This window comes from Adiantum capillus-veneris, chromosome 26, assembly GCF_014529385.1.
Source record: "Adiantum capillus-veneris isolate H3 chromosome 26, ASM1452938v2, whole genome shotgun sequence".
NCBI classification, from domain to species: Eukaryota; Viridiplantae; Streptophyta; class Polypodiopsida; order Polypodiales; family Pteridaceae; genus Adiantum; species Adiantum capillus-veneris.
In genome coordinates, this window is record NC_140956.1 from 134,330,994 (window position 1) to 134,346,919 (window position 15,926).

Consider the following 15,926-nt stretch of genomic DNA (forward strand, 5'->3'; position numbering starts at 1 on the left):
TTTTGCACAGTTTGAGAGATATTCAGTTCAGACAGCAGGGTGGTCTAACCTCGTCGATTCTTTTGCATACAGGTTTTTGTTGGAGAATCTTTCAGCAATGTCTATCACATGCATATTTGTTGTAAGGTCTTGAGGGTCTATTATATCAGACAAACCGCCGCAGCAGTTATAGAAAAGGGTTTTTGTGGTTGATGTAAGATCTTATGCGATTTATGTATTGTGATGGAAATATGCAAAGCCTATTGTTGAGCGTCATGGTAAGGTTTTCTTGATTTGGGGGATTCTCAAATGTGGAGATCCTTTCGGTGATACAAGTTTTGGAGCGAGCCCCGACATCCCTATAGTTTTCGCATCGACATAGGATGTATGTTTATGCGGTTAGTGCAATATTGGTGTACATCTGCTGACCCGCCATTGTTGTCATCTTTATGCGTATGCTTTTGACAGTGACATGGATCGCAATCCATGTCTGGCAAGAAATTTGGAAGTTTGACAGTGAGATGGATTGCAATCCATGTGTGGCAAGCAATTTGGAAGTTTCCTGCACAATCTGTTTCAAGTTAGTGTCTTTATCCCCTTTTTGAAGGCTTTGCTGGGTTTGGCTCAATTTTGAAGCTCTAACCATCAATTCTTCAAATTTTTAGAGTTATGGTGTTCAACACCAAAATAAGGTTTCTGACATATTTTTCTCCGATCCTTTTGGCCCCAAATGATGGTGTAATTTGTTTCCTAACCTACTTCTATAAACTGAAATAAATCTGCAAACATAAATGAACTTAACAGTACGAAAATAACAACGAAGTGTGTGGAACAGTCCTTTCCAAGCATGGGAAAATCAAAGAACGAAATACTATCTTGTACTTCACTCACAGCTTTCTTTGCTCTTAGGGAGTAGCACTGGCTAGTATCGGACTCCTGTCTCTACCAAGCACTAAACCTATGTCTAACTGCTTCATTGTCTATGTGTAAGTGGAACGGGTGTCAAAAGCTTTGAAGGGAGATTTTTTCGTACACTAAGTCACTCACCACCTAAGGATCAGTTTCCTTGGCAGCGGCAACAATGTTAGTGGGTCACCGTGATGGACGTTTGCACTATAGATCTTTTGTACTAACATAATCTCACTATGCAAGGAAGCGACTCAAGATGGGGCACAGAGACTTAATGAGAGTGTCAATCTCACCAAAGTGAACTCAAAGGACTACTCATTCTATGACAGAAGTAGATCAACCACTTCCTAGTTAGACAATCAGTATGCATCCAATATCACTGCTCTAGGTCATCACGCCTTTTCGGCATCCAAACAAATTTGGAATGCAATGAAACTTAAGGAGAGGTATCATAACACCTAAGGGCACAATCCTACCAACTTTTGTCACCATCTGGGAAGGTACATAAATCAAAATCCATCACAAAAAATGTGCAAAAAGCTGAAACAAAAGTACTCGAAAAGGTCCTCCGTAAACATAAAAACACTTATCCATGGTCAAAACATCAAAAAACAACCATTTTAACTTCCAAATCAATGCACTTAGCTCACAAGCCTAGATTTGTAGGCTACTTAGCCATCGAACTCAAGAACAGAGTCACCATGAAATTTTTGTAGGTTCCAAACAAAGAAAGAAAGATTAGATATGAGAAATATTTACATGTACTTAAAGACCGCATCACCAGCCATCAACTTGAACATTATTTCAGCCCATAAAGCTGTGTCAAGGGATGAAACAGGCGAGGAGGGGGGAATGTTAGCAGCAAGATAACTTAGACACCATTTTGGACAAGATAACTTGGACACCATTTTTTGGAGCTCTCATTGTAAAAACAATTATTAATTTGATGAATCGGGAATATTGTAGCTCCTACTCTCCGGATAAACTTTGTAATCGATGAGCCGGGGCTACAAGCTTCCAAACTGTATCAACCTGTCTTTAGTTAGAGCTCCCAGATTATTAGTTTTGACCACCAAAAATCTTGGCTAAGGTATAAAAGCCAATTTTTGTAAGTTATTATTAAGTTTTGAAAATAAAATACACAGCATGAGCTAACGACGCTCACTTCTCTCCTTCTCGTGCTTCCTACTCCCTCTCCGGTTGTCACATTGCAGTCGCGTATGTTGCGTTGCAACCACAGGGAAGAGCTCTATGCATTGACATAAGCATTTCACGATATTTTGTAGCTTTTGACGTCACCGACCCGCGGCCTAATTTCATCATCATAAGTAGGAATTTACACTTCAAAATAAAAAACTAAGCATAGGTGGGGTATGGGGACATCATTGCTAAGCATTTATATTTGAATCCGCCTCATAGATGTGGATTTTGATATACATAAAATGCGTTCAAGTCACAGTGTAAGCCCCTTGGCTTGAGACACACCAACACCGATCCGATAACCATTTTAATACCCTTGCAACACCCTCGCAATTCCATATGCTAAAAACATATCGCAAACATTGGAAAGCACTATGCCATATTCCAAAGATAGGAAACCTTGCTTCATATAGTGACATCGCAAGAATAATATTATGTCAACCTTATTGCACCCAAAGTATCAACATTGAGCCTTTCTTGGTTAGCAAAGTATCACCTTGGAGTCTAGTTGAAACTGACAGCTACATAATTTGATCAAATAAAAACTAAAACAATAAAATTATGTGTACCGATTTGGCTAAAAATTGTCCAGAAGTTCTACCAACTCATCCCCGTTGTCTCCTTTGGTTATGGTATTTTTACCATCATCACATAGATTGACATGCTAATATTGGCTCTTTCAAGAATATTTGGCCAAAGTTTGTTAAAAACCTTTGCATGTCCCAGCCTTGCTTGGTTTGTACACCCTTTACAAGCCATGACTGTACCAAAATTTGATAGCAAAACTGCTTGCGGAAGCCTTTATTGAATAACTCAAAAAATTGTGCTCTTTGTTTGAATATGTTGCTTATCATGATTTTTCACAAGCCTTGCTTGTGCTTTGATGCAACATGGCTTGAATTGCACAAGCATTGAAAAGCTTCCATGGCCATGCATCGTCGTTCCATGTCATAGCCACTCAATATGTTCTTGAAATAAAAAATTTACTACTTATCTCATTAATTACGTGTGCAAACTTTATTTGCCAACGGCATGACCTCTATGTTTGAGATTCCGTGGTCCTTGAACTTATCATCAATACCGACTTGAAAATGGTGTTGTTAACTGAGCCGACGTCAGTTAATAGAAGTTCCCAAAGGCCCAAGCCTTACGGGTGCACATCAAAGACAAATAAAAATAATCAATAAAGATTGGGTTACATAGAGATTACAAATTTTTTACATTTTCTCAAAATGGCTATATATTTGTAATTTTCAAATTTAATTCAAGCCATTGTAATATTTTTAGTGGATTATGGGCTCGATGTGAGTTCTAAGTTGTAAAGATAGTTCAGTTAGTGTGCTTAGGTTGTAGATTTAAGGATATGTGGATCCCTAAAGGCCTTGGGCGCTCGGACAATGCATATTTTTACCCTAGGTATATAAGGCAGTGTGCTAACGGATTAGAGTTCTTAGCCTCATTTGTTGAGTCCACTCTTTAGTGAGAGCTCATGAGGTGTGTGGCTATGGATAACTTGAGCTTCTCCTTTCTCATGCAACTTGATCAACACTAATCAAGGCTTAATTCTATTATAGTATGCCTCTCTCATACTTTCTATGATTGTTAATAATGCTTTGACTAGATAGATCATAACCAATTAGTGTTTAATTCCAGTGATTTCCCTCTATTCCTTGTGTGTGCATGCAGGTTTGATTGGAGTACAAATTCTGAATAGATCTATGTGTGTGCGCTTGTGATTAGTGTGTTGCATGATGGGATTAGTGATGTGTGCGTCTTTGTAATCGTTAGTGTGTGTTCTGGGTTTATTTGAGGTGCAGATAAGTGGAGATTGCCAATCATTATGACTTAACTCCTCCATAGGCCAAGAATATTGCCTCGTAGAGTCTCCGTTTGTGTTTCCATGATTACCTCACTAATCAATGAGTGTTTACATGCCTTAGCCAGGTAGCTCATCACTCTAGATTGACAATTATTATTGGTCATTTGAGCTATGCTACAATGGTACCCCCAAATTTTGGTGCCATTTTCGAGCGATGGCCTACTCTAGTGTAATTATGGCATAATCGGATAGGTTTCCTCACAAATTTCACTTGTGTGTTTATGGTTTTGGAGATTTTGGATGTGTGTGCATGTGGCATTGTGTTCAATTTCCCCTAATTCGATACCAAATCTTGTTACTTGTGTGTCTACACACTCTACTTTCACACTAACCCCTTGCTAAATTCACTATTTTTTGCTAGCTTACACAAAAAATTTCTAATAATTGCACTAATATTTTGTGCTTATGCTTTGATATTTATCTCATTAGAGCCTTAGATTGCATTCTATTAATGCCGGTTTGTGCTAATCACTTGATGATTTGTTGATTTTGAAATGCAAGGATAGGGCTTTGGAGCATCAAAGAAATCCACTTACACATTGTGTAATTGGTAATTGGATGCTGACATGGGATTCAATATTTGTGTAGTATGCATAGCCGTTGTTAAGATTGTGCTTTTGAGCTTTTGATTTCATGCATTTGCATGCCGTCGTAATGCCAAAAATTTCATAGAATCTAATGTGCATAAATTGATGGTTTCATGTGGTAATATGCATTGTTGATTTGCTAATTGCATTCTTGAATGTTCAATTGCAATTGTGTGCACTAAAATCAAGTGTGTGTGCACTATTTTTTCCTTGTGTGTGCACCTAAAAATCAATGTACGCACAATGATTTGGCTAATCTGATGTTTGATTTGTGTTATGGTCATGTCCAATTAGACATTTTTGTGTTTAATTTGCAATTTTGATGTGAGTAACACGCATGTGCGCACCTAAAAATTGGAAACACTTGTCGATTATTTGTGTGTGTGTGTGTACGCATATAAAAAAGTGATTACTATGCTTGCATAATTGAATGTTTGATTGAGAATTTGATGTGTGTAACGGTTAATTGTTGCGTTTTTTTAGCTTAAAACAGGGATTTTACACACTTGGATTGCGTCAATGTTTACCTAATTTTGTTGATTTAATTGCGAAGTTTTGGTTTTTATTGGCGTAATTAATTGAAAATAGAATCAATGTGATAATTGAGTTTTGATTTGGCTACACCATTCATATGTGCGTAGAGAATTTTTAGAAATGTTTTGGATATTTTGCGGATAAGTTTTACAATGTTTTGACATGTTTTGCTAATTTTTTATTAATTTCATAAAATTTTGATAATTTGTGATCTTGACAAGTTGTTTTCTGTGGGTAATTACAAGATGGTTTTGAGTGCTTTTGTGTCCTGATTGGTTAAACTTTTTGCCTTTTGCTATTGCCAATTCGATGATTTTGTCGTTATTGGCATTTTCAATAAAACCTGCTATTTTTTGCTTGCTTGTGCGTGTGAAAAGTGTTTGAATGTGATTGACTTGTGTGGTGGAAGACCTCTAGAGTGAGTTTCACTTCATTTGGACCAGATAGACATCACACGTGTATGATGTCTACAGGGCATTTTTAGGGACCAAAGCTGACATCAAAGTAGACTAGGGTGTTTAGCACCACAAAACAGGCTTAGATACCTAGTTTCATCCAATTTGGAGCATATTTGTCTTGCATAACCTCCCACAAAAACTAACAGCAACTAAGACAGAATTAGGAGTGATAGATCTGCCAAGGGATGTCATAATCACAAAGCAAAACTTGGGGTGAATAGAGCATATCAAGGAGAGTCTAAACTTGAAGTTTGGACCAATTATGAGCTTAGAGACACCATAGGCATATGAAGTCTCGAGGCATAGATAGGAGCCAGAGAGATTTTATCCAGCCAAGAGCCTTCCTTGTGACCCTATAATCCCATTTGTCCTTTCAAACCAGTGCATAGAGGGAATCAAGTCCTTATGAACAGTTTTTTGGTTGAGATTAACCCTCTAGTTACACCGACCAACACCCTAGAGCACTTAAGTGAGAATCACTAGTTTGGCAAAGAATTACTTAGTCAAAATTTTGTACAGATGGCCACAACCAAGGATCCTGCAAGTTGATGATCATTTTGGAGTGCAAAGTACTTTACAAGTTGAGAAAGCGGTTTGAAAGAAAATCAAAGCAAAGATCAACTGCAAGCAGACGGCCACAACCAAGGATCCTGCAAGTTGATGATCATTTTGGAGTGCAAAGTACTTTACAAGTTGAGAAAGCGGTTTGAAAGAAAATCAAAGCAAAGATCAACTGCAAGCAGACTTCTAAGGTAATAGGTTTGGACTAATAGTTGTGTGTGTGAAAGAGTTGATGAATTTGAAATCTAGTAGGTATCTTCAAAGAGACCAAATATTGGTATGAGATTAAGTTAGCTTAATGCCAACAAAATAGACTATAAACCAAGCAAGGATATATTCGCTAGCACCAAGCATAGAAAAGGGCAATGATATTGACACCTCTTTCGAAGGATCATATCACAACTTGGAGGTTTCCAACAGCAAGGGACTATGGTGGGTATCACCTTCCAAAAACCCTTAAACATATCAAAATACACAAAAATATTCCAAAAGGGAACAAACACCCATGGAGACCTAATGTATGCTGATGTTTGAGGACATCAATGCACCTCTATGAAGAACATGCAGCAAGAGGATTGGCAATAATCATGGTAACTGACGATGGTGATAGGTTTGAAATAAGGAGGGAAGCCACTATCTTATTGTCGAAGACTCAAAAAATTACAATCACTATGGAGATAATGTAGCAAAAGAGAAAATGGTTATGGAGACCCAAGAATTGTCTCATAAACTCACTCTTTCTGGGGCCTTCTACATTCATGACAAAGAGAGTAGTGAGAATGGCTACAATTCAGGAAAATTTTGGGATTTACAAGCACGAGGAAGGAAGATTCGCCTCTTAGTACTGGTGCATTTAACCCCATGTGAATGAATTAAGCATAGAAAAAGTCTTGTACTTGTTTTCATATGATTCTGTAACTGGAACCCATATTATCGTTTTCAGAATTGTTGGTGCAGGCTTTTGAGGAGAAGCAAAAGGCCATAGAAACACCTAGCAAGTCTACAAATCCCTTGTCAGATGATTACAATGCCACATTGCAATCAAATTAGCAGCCATTTTCCAACTCTCATAACACATAAATGTCGCCGCTCTCATTTCAAGCATGGCTCAAGCAATTTGTAACACTAGACCCAAACACATAAGGGGGTGGATATCATACCATGTCAGGGATAGAGGCACCACCAATACCACCACTCTATCGCAATACCAAAATGAAAGTAGAATGAGAATTCCAAATCCAGCCAAGACTTAAGCACCACATCAACAAAGAGAATGAGAAAAAAGGGTCCGAGGAGAGGAACTTATTGTCAAAGACCCAAAAAATTACAATCACTATGGAGACAACGTAGCAAAAGGGAAATTGGTTATGGTGACCCAAGAATTGTCTCATAAACTCACTCTTATTGGAGCCTTCTACATTCATGACAAGACAGTAGTGAGAACGGCTACAATTCAAGAAAATTTTGAGATTTACAAGCACGAGGAGGGAAGAGGCACCTCTTACTACTGGTGAATTTAACCCCATGTGAATGAATTAAGAATAGACAAAGTCCTATACTTGTTTTCATATGATTCTATAACTGGAACCCATATTAATTTTTTCAATAAGTACGGATGCAAATATAATCCAATTCACCCAAAAGATGTAGGGAGAGTGATGACTCCAAATATGCTGGTGCAAGGATTTTGAGGAGAAGCAAAAGTCCATAGAAACCCCTAGCAAGTCTACAAATCCCTTCTTAGATGATTACAATTCCACGTTGCAATCAAATAAGTAGCTAATGTCCAACCCTCATAGCACATAAATAGCACCGTTCTCATTTCAAGCATGGCTTGAGCAATTAGTAACACCAAATCTTTAAAAAAAAAGGGGGTGAATATCGAACCATGTAAGGGATAGAGGCACCACCAATACCACCACTCTATCAGCATAATACCAAAATGAGAGTAGAATGAGAATCCAAATCCAACCAAGACTGAAGCACCACATTGAGAAAGAGAATGAGAAGAAAGGCCCCGAACAGAGGAACTTATTGTCAAAGACCCAATACCTAGTAGAAAATCGTGTTGTGGAAGGTGACTATAAGGATTTAGATGATGATTCGTCAACATAGCAAAGTGGGCCTAGGTCCACAAAATCAACACAAAAGAATGAGGCAATTGTAAGTCAAGAGTAAATTAATAAAGAAGTTCTCAAAAGGATAAGCCTGAGGCTAAGCAACTCAAGTGGTGTGTCATCAAGCAAAAATGGACTAATCATGGGAAAAAAGAGTGTTACTACAACAAGGTATATATGAGAGAGCGACAATATGCCCCACCCACTGAGGTAGCACCTTCTTAAGTACCACGAATGCCTATGTATATCGTAGGGAATCTGCCAGGACCAATAGGGGTTGAATGGACACAGCCAGTTTTGGGGAAACAACTACCTCTCCCAGGAGCAAGACCAGTAGGCATTAGGTATGCACCAACTATGGAAGAACCAGAGGAACAAGCCTTAGTACATGTGCCCCCGTATCCCAAAGAGCCATGTTGATGTATGGCTAGTTTAGTAGACTACACACCCAAAGAGCCAAAAGCACCAAGACCTTGGAGCATGATTGGAAATGTTGGACAACCACCAACAACAACTCATGATGTAGGAGAAGGTAGATAGAGTTTTGACGAATGCACATTGTTGTTCATAGCCAATGGTGGCTTAGTAGAACAAATGCATGCCTAACAACATACAGCGTTTCCAAGAGAATCTCAACAACCATTAAGAACGTGCTACAAGTGTGGTTGTGACCACTTGATGAAAGTATCTTCTCATACAAAGATCATTAGAGTGAATGCATATTGTCTAGATTGTGACATAACTCATTTGATTAGTGACTGCTTGGAAAACCCAAACAATGAGAACAAAATTCCTTAGCAAAAGAGCTGAAAAAAACCAAGGAAAATTTTAGAAAACAAGAAGGTGAGGTCAAAAAAGCAAAGGAGACCCCTGAGGCGGAGCCGAAGGAAAATAGGGGACCAAAAGATGCAATCTCAGGAGGATTTGTACTAGTTGAAAGAGTGATTAAACCTCTAGACACTTCTAGAAGCATATGAGGTACAACTTAAAATAAGTAGGACAAAGAACAAAGATCCATGAAGTATCCATACGCTGAGTTGGAAAAGCAAAGACTAGAGATGTGTTAGAAGATAATCCAAATAGTCCAAGCTTTGTTAGAGCCATCAATAAGAAAACCAGAGGGTTGGGATAGAGATTCCAACTCCAAAACCAGTGTTCCCACCATCAAGTGTTAAGTATGGAGCATGATTTACTCCTTGTAACTTTTAGTCTCACAAATGCACATTTGTAAGGCCCCCATTATGAGGAGAAGCCATTGTGTGTAAGAAAAATCACTCCTCAAAAAAACCAAAAATTCATGCCTAGTATGGGTTTGCCAAAATATTCCCTTTTTGTCGAAATGTTATGGCCGGGGGACAGCGGCTGGAAAGTGATCAAAAAATGGCCGGCCAATTGGTCGGTGGCCAAAAGTCTTTGGCCGGTGGCCGATTTCTAGGTAGACATATCTTTTCAAGGGTGGCCACACATGGGTACATGGGAGAATTCAATTTGGACTTGTCTACACAAGGGCGGCTATACACTTCTGCCTCCAAGAGAGCCTTTGATTTCTTCTTCAACTCGAAAGAGAGAGAGACTTTGTTCTTGCTTCTTCTCCCGCTTTGCCTTGGTTATCCCCTTTCACTTGCTTCCCTTTGTTGCCATGGCCGAGAGAGAGAGAGAGAGGCTTTAATATTGCGGGAGGATGAGAAAGAGAGCGGGAGAGAGCCCTCAATTCCCCTTCTTCTTGCCCTTATCCTTGCTATGTCCTCCTTGCTTGATGCCCTTCCCGTTCATGCCTTTTGCCAAACTCTTGTTTAATACCCTTGCTTCGTCTTGCTTTGCTTCTCCAACATGAGAGAGCCTTTGCTTCATTTCTTCGAACGAGAACGAGAGAGAGTCCTTGCTTTGTGATTCTTTGTAGCCGAGGACGAGAGTGAGAGAGAGAGAGAGAGAGAGAGAGAGAGAGAGAGAGAGAGGGAGAGTGCTTTCCCCTTGGTTATTTCCAAGCTCCCGTCCTCCCTTGCTCTTCTACCGTCTCAACACACTCCTTGCATGCCCTCTTACGTTCTCCACACTTCTTTTCTTTGCATGCCCTCAACCTTTCATCCCTTTCCAACCGAGGACAAAAAGAGAGAGCAGGTGATTCCCTTCGCCCTTGCTCCCCCCCCACCCCCCTACTCCTCCTCATTCCTTCTCTCCTTGCACCACACATTGATAACCTTTAAATAGCCACTATTGTTTCTTATGCAACGACCGTGCCGACGACTGTGGAAATCGTCATTGATGATGTGGCATGGAGGTTTGCAATGATAGTCGTTTTTCGGCTCTTTGTAATTGCCACAGTGAGTTACCTCACCCTACCAAAATCACCCAAACACTGTGGCTATCCCTACCATTTCACTGTACATAGGCGTGCGTGAGTCACGGGACTTTTCCCATATCTTCTTAAAAAACCCTCAATTAGCTAGTCATTGGGCTAGTTGAGCCAAAAAAATAAAAATAAAATAAAAAATATAAGTATATTATGGCCCATGCGTATGTAAATATTTCTTTGTATATAGGGCCTAAATAAAAGATTTTTTCATAATTATTTTGGTATTTATTTAAATATTTCTACCTAGGTGTGTGTTATTTATGCTCTGTACATTGCCTCACCATTACCACAATTTTTCTTACCATTTTTCATATTCTTTATTCCATATAGAAATATTTTCATGTAAGCTTCTCTTATATTTGGTGTAACTCCACCCCAACAAAAATCCAAAAAAACTAGTTTTATTTATGTGTATATTTTTTCACTATTATGATTTTTCCCTTCCTACATCTATTTTGTTTTTTTTTCTAAAAAATTAGAATACCAAAAATATTTATCTTTTTATGGTAGCCTCATAATGAGAGAGATTTCTTTTGACCCCTTTATATTTTTTCCACTTATATTATTTATATTTGACATGTACATACTTTTTAGACCCCTCAATTTTTGATTTTCTTAGTTGTACTATTCACTTATATCATAATCTCAACAATATCTTAGATTATAGACCTACCAAATAAGGTCAAGGGTAGGTGGCATGCATACATGCACTATGGAGGGCTCACTCTTGGAGGTATTCAAAAGAATCATCCAAAGAAGGACCCCACAAGAACCTTGTGCAGTGGAAAAAAACAGTCGATTTTGCTGAATTTTTAAAAATCACTTGCTCTCTAAATTTGAAAAGGTGATACAAACAAAAGTTGTAGCTCGTGGGCTGAAATTTTGCCTCAAATTTTTTCATATTTTTTTGAGCTACGAGCTGTGAGCTATGATTTTATTAGTGGACCCCAGTTTTCCCATGCTATGCAGCCACACTCTCTCTTCCACTTTATCATTTTCCTCTTTCACACACACTTCTCCACTCATCATCCCCACCTCTCTCACCACTCCTCTCTGCACCCTACTCACCTTCTCCTCAACCTTGAAGAATAACAGAAACCATGGTGAACTCATACCTCCCACACACAATTCCATTCCAAAATTGACCACCTAGTCTCATTTTTCCTCCTCCAATTTACCCATATCTATCAAAAAAACCACAAAATTCAGCCTCTTCTCTTAAAAGACAGCATCATGGTGGTTGATTACTCAGCTTCAATTACCTTGTCTCTCAAGGAAGTTCAAGAGTGGAGAAAAAATGTACCGTCAAAGCTAGTGGACCGTCAACAAGCGTCAAAATTGGCCCTACTCAAGACACTTGGAGCATCAACCTTGTAAGAAATCCACCTTTTCTTACCTCTTAAGAGTTTTTCTTCCTTATTTGTATCCTACGTGGATACTCCCATTGTAAATATCTAATTCCATTTGTAAATTAATACTAACTCTACTAACACTAACCCAGTATGAAAAGTCCTATCACCTCCATTTCTCTCCTCTCTCTTTTCCCACCAACTTCTTGATAATTCCAAGCAAAAGAAATTAGATAAATTGCTGAAAATCTAACCCAACCATGGTTAGAGGAGTAACCCTAGCCTTCAAAATTGCTATAAAAGGAGGGTGTAGCTAGCACAAAAAGGGGGAGCCATAAGCAAGAGCACTATGCTATAGCTTGAGAAGCCAAGCTCAACCTCCCTAGAAGGAGCTCTTGAGTGGAAGCTCATTGTCTTATGCATGTGCATGTGTTGTAATAGGTGATTAGCAAGGGAACTCTATGCCATTGTAAGAGAGAGAGTGATCACTCAATTGAGAGTAGGAAATCTATCATTTCTCCTACTAGTGTAAGCCCAACATTTGCTGAACCAAGGAGGGTGGATTTGGACTAAGCTTGGATACTTTGTCTCTCTTCCCATGTGAAGTAATGGACAACAATGATGTGTAAGTGTCTTGGTGTTTTTTTTTTTTGTTAAGTTCTTGATAGCTTGTCTCTAGTGTTGTCATCAATTTAGCCATAAATCCCACATACTGTAAGAGGGCGACAGGGTGGAGAGGACTCCCCTGGCCTTAAGACAGTGAGTGGGGTGGCTTTTCTTGTGATGTGTTGTGCTGTAATTTACTCAAGCTATGTTGAACAAATACTAATATCACTTTGATTGGTCATGACAGATTTGTAAGAAGGTATTAGTGCAACAAACACCCCCTCCCCCTTCTCTCTCTTTTTTACATATATAATTGTGTTTGCTTGATCATTGCCGATACGTTTCAAAGCAGCCCAAGAACTCTCTCTCTCTCTCTCTCTCTTTACGCGTCCTACTTCGCATCCAAAACTAGGTGGTGCCCCAAATTTGTGTAGGGTTAGGTTGCGGGTTTGTGTGTGTGTTTGTTGTTTTTTCCAACCCCAACCCAATTGAGCAGCACGGGAGCCTTGAAGGGTGTCCAGAGGTTGCTCTTCTTGTTGCCCGCCCCAGACCGCTTCAAATTGGTGCCCCCACTGAGGACAGGCTTGTGTATATTTTGTGAAGGCTCAACCTTTAGCATAATCAAGTAGCTTGCATGAATCACGAGAATTTGTATGATCCCTTCATTCCCATTGCAAGGCAAAAGGTACACATAATTGTTAGTACTAAGTTGCAATTTCAGCGAGTAATTCATAGAATTTTAGGTCCTCTTAGGTTAGCAGAGATAAACACTTCGGTAAATCCTTTTATTTTGCCTCTCATTAGGTACGATATTAGCTTGGACGTCTATATTTTTGTGTTATTTTAAGCATTAGGACATGCATAGGCCATGGATAATGGCCCAGGAATAGAGGTTTTTCCCTTTCATTTTACTCCACACATTAGAATAAACGTTGCAATTAGTAGAAAGATCCATTTTCAACAACGAATGGTGTTCATGTTTGGTGCCCAAAGAGTAGGAGAAATTCTTGCATCACCAAACCCTGTCGTTCTACCTCTCATCAACTACCACACTTCTTTTGATGTACATGTGTTCATTTTATTTTAAAATGAAGTGCAGCCCGGCAAAATAGTGTGTATGTTTGTTTTTTCTTTGTCCAAGTTGTTACAAGAAACAAAAAACGATCATTTGTTCTAACTGGGAATGTGTGTGCAGTGAAAGTTCCATCCTTAGAGATCTAGCTCTATTACCAATTGAGTTGCAGGAGCAAGTAGTAAGGCATCTCCCTCATAACAAGAGGGTGGTGAAGTTAAGACGGAAGGTCCTACGTGTGGATTCCATTTTCCTCTTGTTGTTGGGCACTAAGGAAGACCGCGCATTCATCCAACTAGTGTGTGCCCTAAGATTGGTAAATAGAGTGAAATTTGGCGTTTGGCGAGTGCATTTCACCATTGAGGAAGACTCTTCAGGAAACTTGCGGCCAGAGTTCATGCTTCATAGACTCACATTTGGTGAATTTTTCCCTCATTTGCGTCTTATTAATAGTCTTCCTTTCTCTTTCAACAAAGGAGATAGGGAGCTATTCAGAGCTTGTCTTAATAAAGAGAGCATAGAGAAGATTGCAAATTTGTATAAATTCTCATCCTTCTCTACTTTCTATGACACTTTGTTTATAGAGACATTGTAAATCTCTTTATGCTTTTGAATGATTTAACCATAATCCTAAGGAGTTTTTGTCCAGGAATTTTGTAGCACAAGTGGAGTCTTTAAATCTTGCAAACTTGATTGGACTTGATGAGGATGTTCTTTATGAAATTGTGAGAAGGTTGCCTCACTCCGACTGTGTGGAACTCGAAGGAAAGGAGCTCCTAGTCAATTGCTACTTTCTCACGGTCTTCGACGAGCATGAAGATCTAGTTTTTATACAAACCGCTTGCGCGTTGGGAATTGTAGAGCAAGTGCAATTTATCACTTGGGACGTGGTTGCTCTTTTGGATCGAGAAAATGAAGTTCTAGAGATTTCTGTTTATCGCCTTAGCTTTGAATAATTTCAACCCTTCTTAGAGCTCATCAATAGTCTACCGTTTTGTTTTGATCAAACAAATCGAGACCTCATTGAAGCTTGGATAGCTGAAGAAGAAAACCTAGAGTGGTATTTTTCTTACTTCTTCATTTGCAGGCGAGTGGTTCTAAATCTCTATTGTATCCCTTATTGTAACTCATGTTGTAATCTTTCATAATAATGGAGAGCCAACGCCAAATGTCTGGATATCCTCTTTTCTTTGGAGAGCCTGGAGAGGATGCAGAATTATTTTTAGCAAATTTCAAGATGTCTTGCCGTATCAAGAGGATAGTAACAGATCAAGAACGTGTAGAAATGTTTGAGGTGGTCCTTAGGAAAGATGCTAGTACTTGGTTTGACTCTTTGCCTGAGGAAGTTAAGGGGAATTACACAGAAGTTTTGAATCGTTTTAAGAGATACTTCTTTGATCCCCAAAACACTCAAAAACTATGGCAAGACATTGTTTCTCATAAGCAAAAAGACTTAGATGACTACTACTTGTACAAGCAAGAGTTTCTACGTCTTTGGGCTCTATGGATACGAAATGTTGCTAACCCTGGTGATGGTGCAGAATTTTTAAAGAAGGAGAGGTTCATAGCCGGACTCTTTCCTGACCTTAAGGTAAAAGTTGAGGGGGTGCACCTGCTACTTTTGATGCAGCGGAAACTAGGGCTGCTGAGAAGTATAGGAAACTCAAGTGCTTAAGGGGAGAGGTTCCAATAGAAGGTCTTAGACCCAAAGGTAAGTCACAAGCATCAACATCTAGGGAGCTTCCTGAGGTAACAGCTGAAGTGATTGAGAAGTTAAATGAATCTTTAAGCAGCCTGTCAATTCACCTTGCACAAGATGTAGGTCCAAAGGGACAAGCAAAGAAGTCAGAAGAGAGAGAGCCACGAACTAGGAGAGTCTTGCAATGTTGGAATTGCGGAGATTCTCGACATGGAATGTATAATTATCCTTGGCCCCGTGGAGAGCCAGGGAGACCTAACTTGAATTACCCAGTGATGAATGCAGGAGAAGGAGATGGTCAACAACCAAGACTTCTACAAAGGCCAAATGGACCAAGACCACCTCCACAAGGGGTAGAAGGAGTTCCACCTTTGCCAGATCCAAATGTGCATGTGGTGGAGGTGACAAATTCAAATGAGGTTGACATGGAAGCCAATGGCATTAAGCATGGCCGAGGGAAAGGTAAAGAGAAAGAAGGAGTCACATCACAGAGTGACCATGGACAAGGAAAAAAGGCAAAGGAGACCAAGGAAACCAAGAGGACTCGACGTCGTATCAACCTCCAAGACTTCCCTCTTGGACATGGTGTGGCTCCGTACAACTTGTTGGAAGACATGAGAGGT